Here is a 9,278-nt window from a genome sequence, read left to right as displayed (position 1 = left end):
TAAACAGCATGCTCATTAGACAAGTGCACCTTGTGCTGGGGACAATAACAGGCCACCTTATAATGTGCAGTTTTTCCACACAACATACTCACAGTTTTTTCTCAAATTTTGATGGAGCATGCTGACTGGTGGATTGTCCACCAGAGCTGTTGCTGGAGTAGTAATTTCTCTACCAATGTCGTTGTAGAGAATTTGGTAGTATGTCCAAGCGCAGACCAATTTTAACCATGACAGCTCAGGACCTCCACATCCAGCTCCTTAACATGCAGTATCATCTGAGATCAGACACCCCGATAGCTGATGAAACTGGAATTGCACAACTAAAGAATTTGTCAGAAGAAACCGTCACAGGGAAGCCCATCTGCGTGCTCGTCGTACTCACCAGGGTCTTGACCTGACTTCAGTGGACAAATGCTCACCTTTGATGGCCACTGGCACACTGAAGAAGTGTGCTCTTCATGGATGAATCCTGCATCGCGTGGGCAAGCGGTTTGCTGATGTCAACATTGTGAACAGAGTGCCCCATGGTGGCGGTGGGGTTATGGTATGGGGAAATAAACTATGGACAACGAACACAATTGCATTTTATCGATGGCAATTTGAATTGAAAGCACAGAGAAACCGTGACGAGATCCTGAGGCCCATTGTTTCATTCATCCGCCGCCAACAACTCATATTTCAGGATGGTAATGCGCGGTCCCATGTTGCAAGGATCTGTACACAATTCCCGGAAGCTGAAAATATCAACATTCTTCCATGTCCTGCATACTCACAAGCATGTTTGGCATGCTCTGGATCAACGTGCAGGACAGCATGTTCCAGTTCCTGACAAAATCCAGCAACTTTTAAAAAATATTGAAAAGGAGTGGGACAACATTCCACAGGCGTCAATCAACAGCCTGATCAACTCTATGCTAAGGTGATGTGGGCTCCCGAGTAGCGTAGCGGTCTAAGGTACTGTGTCAGTCGTGCAAGAGGTGTCACTGGTTCAAATCCAAGCTGCATTATTATTGTTATTTGACCCTGCTGGTAATCTATGAACATTAGAACATCTTGGCCATGTTCTGTTATAATCTCCACCGGGCACAGCCAGAAGAGGACTGGCCACCCCCCATACCCTCTATAGGTTTCTTCCTAGGTTCTGGCCTTTCTAGGGAGTTTTTCCTAGCCACTGTGCTTCTACACCTGCATTGCTTGCTGTTTGAGGTTTTAGGCTGGTTTCTGTACAGCACTTTGTGACATCAGCTGATGTAAGAATGGTTTTTATAAATACATTTGATTGATTAATTGCATCACACCCGGCCGTGATTGGGAGTCCCATAGGGCGGGGCACAATTGGCCCAGCGTCATCCGGGGTAGGTCGTCATTGTAAATAAGAATCTGTTCTTAACTGACTTGCCTAGTTAAAAAATGTTATATTAAAATATATATATATATATTAAATTAAATGTGTCCCGCTGCATGAGGCAAATGGTGGTCACACCAGATACTGACTGGTTTTCTGATCCACGCTCCTATCTTCATTTAAAAAGGTATCTGTTACCAACAGATGCACATCTGTATTCCCAGTCATGTGAAATCCATAGATTAGGGCCTAAAGAACATATTTTAATTGACTGATGTCCTTATATGAACTATAACTCAGTAAAATCATTGAAATTGTTGCATGTTGAGTTTATATTTATGTTCAGTGTAGATACATACTATTGCTATCAACCCTGTTTGTATCTTTTGGAACAATGGTAGTGAGGTTTATTAAAATGATGTAGAATAGATGGGCCACCACAGATGTTACAGGCATCCACAGGTCTTGACCACCATGTTGCGATGCTTCTTTAGGATCACATTGTTGTTGTCCTCGTAGAAGAGTACAGAGATGGGACTGAGCTTGGTGGGTGCGCAGAACGCTTTGGGAACCTCATCTGGCTTCAAAAGGTGAACCTGCCATGAAAAAAGGTCAATCAGATTTATTCATACATACACTTTGATATAATCAATGATAATATCCTGTTTATAAAAGAGGTATGGATTATTATTATGCAGATGCTTCAGTGCTCTCCTACCTCAGTGGGATGTGGTTTCGCCCCCCTTGTCTGAATGTGTATGTGTTTTATATATGTTTTATCCCGGGTTGTCTGTGCTCCACAAGACTTTATAGCCCACTGAGCCAAAGCCTAGACTTTCAGAAGTTCAACAACAACTTCCATGAAACAAGCTAAAACATTTCAATGGGCCATTGACCTAGCTAGTGACTTTAAAAAAAAGATTTGGTCTTTAAGTTTTATATTATACACACACAACATAGGAAAGCCTCTGGTGACAAAATAGGGTCAATGGAATTAGAATGATGACCAGGAATTGTATAGGATTCTAATGGTAACCATAGCGTTCCAAACTCATTTCTATGGCAACACAGCTGTCAATTTTGTAAACAACAATTTCAAATATATGTGTTGCCATGAGACATCTAACCGTTAGAACATATCGGCGTTCTATTGAACGTTTTCTGTTCGAAAACAAGAACAACTTCAATTTGCTGTTCAACAACAACAAACTTGACGGATTTTTGAGACCTGAGATTGAAACATCGACTGGAAAATGCCTGGGTGCTTTTCAAGATTGACGGAGAGAGTGCGAGGACGTCGGCAGCCTTCTGCGTCGACAGGTTGTTCAAATTCATTTATGGGTTGTTTTTGTTGTCTTTTTCCGTTTTGCAGGGTTCGCGATCGTCGGGAGGTGGACAGCGACAGCGACTTCGAAGAGGGTACGTGGAGTTTTAAACTTCTTATTTTACCACATTCAACATTGACAATGTAATTTGTTAAATGTTGTGTATTTCTGTAATCCAAACTTTCAAGGTAACGTTAACTTGAGTAATTGTTGCTAAGCAATGCACTTTTGCTAGTAGTACTAGCTAGCGCGCTACGTTTTACGTCCTAATAATTGTTTGTTTGTTTTCCTTTTCCTACTTTTAGAATCAACTGTACTGGATGAGGTCCAGTTGGATGTGCCACTGCTGCCAGTTATCCTTCATGTCCAGGATGCTGCTATCATCCTTGAGGATGTGCCAACTATCCTTGAGGTACACTTTTCAGAAAGCTTTTGGTTTTATGTTTGAAAAATATCCCACATATTCATTCTGAAAATCTTTGTTGTCTGCTTTAGGAGGCCACTGGTAATTGGCAGCTGATACCGATTAGGTTCAGCCCCCTGTACTGTGGGCCTGTTGTGATCAGGGTAAGAGAACCACACACAGTCACATCACCGTTACAATGTTTGCTGTTTCTAACCTGAATGTACTGTAATGTCACCCCCCTCTTGTGCAGAACAATGCCAGTCTGGTGGCTAAAGCCTGGAGAACTTTCCAGTTCATCAGCCCCATTATCACCTACATGCGTGGGGGATCCCAGGTAGGTGTCTTTGTAACTATCTAGTCCTAATCTACATTGTCCGAGTCATGTGATCAAGATGGAAATATGTTACAGCGATGGCTGATGTTGTTTTGTTGATGTTACTTGTCGTTTCTCTCCACAGCAGGTGGTGGTGAGGATGCACCATGTGAGTAGGGTTCGAGGCCTGGAGACTCAACTGGTGTGGGCCATCTCCAAGGAGACAGCCAGGCTTAGTCCAGAGGGCATCCCCTACTGTGCCACCAAGGTGCAGTCCGTCACTTGGATCCAGGTAAGATGTAAATACTACTGAAATAGTATTAGATTAGGCTTTTCTTCACTTAACATGTCATCCTTAACATGTCATCTCTCTCTGTCAGTATGTGGCTGGCAGGGTGACCCAGTATGCGTCTCACCTCCGCCACGAGACGTCTGTGGACGTGACGTTTGGCTGCTACCAGGTAAATACAATTTTTCCTATGTATATAGAATACCAATTACTGTGCATTTTTCCATTAGATATGCTCTGTTTTCTAATAATGTGTGTGTGTGGTAAACAGGTGTGTTGTGTGTGTTTTTGGAGCAGCAGACTGATGTCTCGGTGGTGTACGCCACTCTCCACATGGGGCTGGATGGGCTGCTCTCCTCCTCGGCATGGTCGGAGGCTGCCTCCGTCTCTACGCCCACCAATCAGCAGTTCACTGAGCCAGAGCCTGAAGGCCACAACTGCTATGAGGTCAGATGTTAGACACACAGCTACACATTCTATAGACTAGTAGCATTAAGATCCATCCATTGGCCCATTGTTTGTCATGTCATGTCACTGATGTTGAATGTTTGTTATGTTGTTGTAGGGCTGGGAGGAGGACCTGCTGCCTGAGGAGAGGGAGGTTCCTCTGCTAAAGTGAGTTCCTCTAAATATCTGTGTAGTCTGGGCTTGTCAGATGCTGAAGGATAGTTGTCACCATCCTATATCCCCATTGACTCTACTGGTTGACATTCTCCATTCCCTCCCTCCCACAGCCTCTACCTTACCACCAAGAGAGTGGAGGACATCGCCCTGAGGCTCGTCTCCCTGCGCCAGGCCTTCACTGTGAGTGGACCCACTTAAAATGTTTCTCTCTGTATCTTCTTGTTCTGTCTGTCTCCTAGAGGAAGATGGGTGTCTCACCCTAACTCTTCCCTCTTCTCTAGACACTGCTTTGTTCCACCCTGAGCAGGAACCATCTGTTTGTGGCAGGAAAGGTCCTAATGGGCGCACTGGTTCAGGCCCACCACATGGTAGCTCACTAACTCATTATTCATTCAAGGGAAAGAGAGCGTCCTCAGTGGGAAATGTGTTCTGTTCATTAACATCAACGCTCTTTGCTTTGTGATAGGACGAGGCCGAATTCATCCGTGCCTATAATGACTTTGTGGACTACCTGAGTGACCCCTCGAAGGAGATTGACATTGAGAGGGAGCTGGCTGAGGCAAAGGTGAGTTCATTAACTCTTTCATGTCTCACTTTGGGTTCTTCCACATGCATGTCTTTTATACATCACAGTATCTGATCTATTTGAAATCGTTCCTATTTTCTTGTCCTAGATCCATCATGTTAACCTGATAGATGTCCTCTTTGAACTGGTGCTGTTTGGGTTGATGATAGCTCAGAAGTCCCTGATTGTGGTAAGTAGCATCTCACTGGTACATGTTTCGATGTCTCTCTATTAGCAAATTCACTTCAATTTCTCTTCTCTCCTCCTCTGTTTCCTTTAGCACCCTGGTGGGTTCATGGAGCGTCTGTACGCTCTCCTGTACTCCTTCCTGCCCGCTGCTGCCAGCATTGAGCCAAAGGCTGAGAGATACCTGCTGCTGCTCAATGTAAGAGTCAAGAGTTTACTTCCTTATTCCTAGTTGACCTGAATAACAGGGTTTCAATGACATTTTACAGGGAGTAACTCTCCTTGTCTCTTTCCTCTTGGTAAGCTAGTAACTCAGAGCCATTATCTATGTGTTGTGTGGTGTTCTCTTCAGGGCGGGCTGATGGCTCTGCTTGATGACATGTTTGGGCAGCAGCTGGCCTGGTACTTTAACCCAGAATCTCTGGTCACTGAGCTCTCCAGCCTCCTGGAGTACCACCTGGAGAACCTCATGGCCAGCATGTAGTCCTACTGCAGAGATCTGAAAGGCCACTCTCTCTCTGTCTGTCCATCTCTCTCTCTCTCTGTCTGTCCGTCCATCTCTCTCTCTCTCGCTCTCCATCCATATCTCTCTCTCTGTCCATCTCTCTTTCTCTCTCTCAGGATTTGAGGACTTGAAGTGCTTTGTTGAACCTTGATTAGTTAACACAAATTAAATTAATGTATTCTCTTGTTTTCTCTCCCCACAGGATTCTTGTGACACTTTGCCAACTAACAGGGATCTAGACACTAATGCACTACATTACTTTGCACTGAATTTTACATTTTTAAATAAAATAACTGGTAGTTTAAAAGCATTTGTCTCTGTCTTTTCATTTACTTGATCATTTCATCACAATTTCCTCTTCCTGGAGTTATGAGGCTAATATTACATGAACAATTATGCTTTATTCTTTAGATATGGAAATTAACAACAATCAATTGTGCGAGAGGGGGAGATGAGGTTACACGTCCTGTTAAAACTAACACAGCTCAAAAACCAAACGGAATCTGGGAATAATGTGTACATCACTGGTTAGAGGACAATGTGTAGTAGACAGCTAGCTAGGCCTACATTTAGAAGTGTTGCATTTTGATTCAAGTGGGTCGCCAACACGGTAAGTGTAATGCAACTCTTTTTTTGTTCATCACTTCCATCAATGTCACGCTGAAATCAATAGAATGGGGGTTAAATGGTGGTGTAGCACTGTTTGAAGTAACACTATTCACACTTGGAATAACCTATACACGGTTGGTTAGATGAACTTGTAGAGGAATTCCATTTTTATCTTGGAATGTCAGGTGTTGATTTCGGTAGGAAACAGACCACTTTTTTGTTAGCTATCTTTAACTTAAACGAAATCACGACGCGACATAGGATATCAACAGTGACACTATTTAAGTGACAGTTTGACTGTCAAATCCATGTATTGGTGTGTGGCCATAGACTTTTTTATAGAGAGAGCGCGTTTCATTTTCTTTGCCATTTCATTAATTTATGTGGCATTTCTAAGTCCTGCATAACCCAGTACGTGTGACAAAATCATTGGTACAAAACCACAGATATTGATCTGTTTTAAGCAGTCAATCATATGTCATCTTGAAAACTATACACTTTTATACTAATATCACCAATCTGAGGTAAAATGGATGTGTAATTCCACAACATTTTCTGGGGTGAAAATTAAGGTTTGTGTAGGATATTAACACAAACTCTCCACATTAGGGAAATTCGCAGAATATACAATTTACTATGGCAAAATATTTCAACATGTCTATTTAAGATGATAGTATACGCTATATATACAAAAGTATGTGGACACCCCGTCAAATTAGTGGATTTGGCTATTTCAGCCACACCCGTTGCTGACAGGTGTATAAAATCGAGCACAGAGCCATGTAATCTCCATAGACAGACATTGGCCTTACTGAAGAGCTCAGTGAATTTCAACATGGCACCACCTTTTCAACAAGTCAGTTAGTCAAATTTCTGTCCTGCTATAGCTGCCCCGGTCAACTATAAGTGCTGTTATTGTGAATTGGAAACGTCTAGGAGCAACAACGGCTCAGCCTTTAAGTGGTAGGCCACACAAGCTCACAGAACGGGAGTCCCCGCAGCAAGCCTTCCCAAAAGAGTGGAGGCTATTATAGCAGCAAAGGGGGAGCCAATGCCATATGCCCATAATTCTGGAATGAGATGTTCGACGAGCAGCTGTCCACATACTTTTGGTAATGTAGTTTGTTGCCCACTCGCAAACTATTGCAACAATGACATCTCTTTCTCACTCATTTAACCATTTAGAGAGTAAAATAATGCTCTCAACCACATTTTAACCAGGTGCTCTAGACTAGAGCCTCCATCGTCTGTACAGCAGCCTGAACGTTTGACATCCCTACCTTTTAGGTTTCTCTTTGTGTCTAGTCCATTGTACTGGCCTGTGTGATGTGTAGGACTTTGATGCATTTTATAGCTTTGTTTATCGTTTATCACCTGAAAATTCAGTCTCAGCCAACAATTGTTGATATCCTCCGTCCCTTACCTGACCCTTACAGACGCAGATGCCGGACCCGAAGACGTTCAAGCAGCACTTTGAGAGCAAGCATCCCAAATCCCCAATGCCCCCAGAGCTGGATGATGTTGAGGCTTAAAAGACCAACACACACAATGGACCTACAGCTGGGTTAAGATGCTCTCATCATTCAGACTCCCAGTTTACATGTTAGAAGCAAACTCTTTCGCCATGCTAAAGTTGTATTTTGTATGACTCAATATGTGGATATTTTGTCACTCATCGCCTTTCATGTTGTGATTCACAGACACACGATGACCACGATTAGAGCGCTGCAACTGGAACTTAATGGCGTCAAGAGACAAAATACTGAGACCCCTGGACATGGGTGGGGGATATTTGTGACAATGACATAAAATGGGGGGCAGAAGCACACCAGCACCCCATATTATATGTCCAACCATCCCTGAACTTCAGACTCTTTTGAAGCGCCCATCTTAATTATATGAGCCCACTCTACCTACATCCCTTTTCCCCATGGTGCTTCCTTCATTAATACCTCATTCAGTAACATCTAGACTGTTACACGTCTAAAAGTATCAGGGTATTACTGTTTTTGCAACTTTTTCTCAGTTGTGTAACGCTGTCTTACTTTAACCACCAACTCTTTTCTATACCTCCTCCCATACACTCTTGTGCAAATCATTTCTGCTTTCTTTGAGAATGGTGTCATAGTGGAAAGGATTTGTTATTTGCCTGGTTGAAATAGTGCCAAAATCACTGTGGATAGTCACCTGGTCCACGTTGTAACAGTTGTATTTTGCATTTGACCATTTCCAAGAAATGTAGTAATATATATGAAATCATTCCTCTGCCTATTTGATCCATTCTGAAGGAAAGCAGTGAATATGTTTTGTGTGTGAGAGAGAATATGTATGCCTTGTAAATCTAGCAGAAAATGTGTTGCTTCCAAATGCAAGTTAAACGCCATTCCGTCTATACTGATACCAGACAAATGCATACTTACAAGTATTTTCAAATGTATTTCCAATATACTGGAATGCTATGTAGCTGAAGAGGGGTTGGAGTTTCTGGATAGTCTGTGTTCACTGGCAATTCCTCTCACTTCTGCATCAAATCAACCTCTACAATATATATTTTACTTATTTTATTACAAATATAGCAGTACACAGTCCTCCATAATATATTGACAATGACACATTCCTGTGTATTGGATCCTCTGTACATAGAAAATCTGCAAACAAATAGGAATGACATTTGCCATTGCTACTAACTTGTACTTGTTCAAAGTATAATTAAAGAAATGTAAAAAGAAAAAAAGTAATTTGTCACGCACTTATGGTCCATATTTTTTTAGTTTTAATTGAACCATGTGTAGTACATCTAAAAGAGACAATGAGAAATTCTTGGTTCAACAAGACAACAGTCATCAAAAGGGTAGAAATGTAGCGTTGCACATGTCACAGTACTTTACAGCTTTGATTGGATACATATAATATATGACAAAGGGTGATGTAATTATCTGAATTACTGTAGATGTGAATAGTTTAAGAGTGAAGTATGGTTATAAGTCGAATGCGAAGATCCGTCGTTATGAAAGAGGTAATGTGTGTTATTCATATACCATTCTCACACTCAATATCAATATATTATACTGAACAAGAATGTAGAACACGACACATATAAAGTGTTGGTCC

The 9,278-nt window shown here is 42.1% G+C and overlaps 1 pseudogene; it reads right to left on the bottom strand.

Annotated features, from left to right (window-relative positions):
* Positions 1–1,791: 1,791 nt before the first annotated feature.
* The window catches only part of LOC139391711 (bone morphogenetic protein 8B-like), a 17,816-nt pseudogene continuing 10,329 nt past the window's right edge, over positions 1,792–9,278 (bottom strand).

Source organism: Oncorhynchus clarkii, chromosome 32 (assembly GCF_045791955.1).
Source record: "Oncorhynchus clarkii lewisi isolate Uvic-CL-2024 chromosome 32, UVic_Ocla_1.0, whole genome shotgun sequence".
In the NCBI taxonomy this organism is placed as follows: Eukaryota; Metazoa; Chordata; class Actinopteri; order Salmoniformes; family Salmonidae; genus Oncorhynchus; species Oncorhynchus clarkii.
This window is presented reverse-complemented; position numbering and strand designations above follow the sequence as displayed.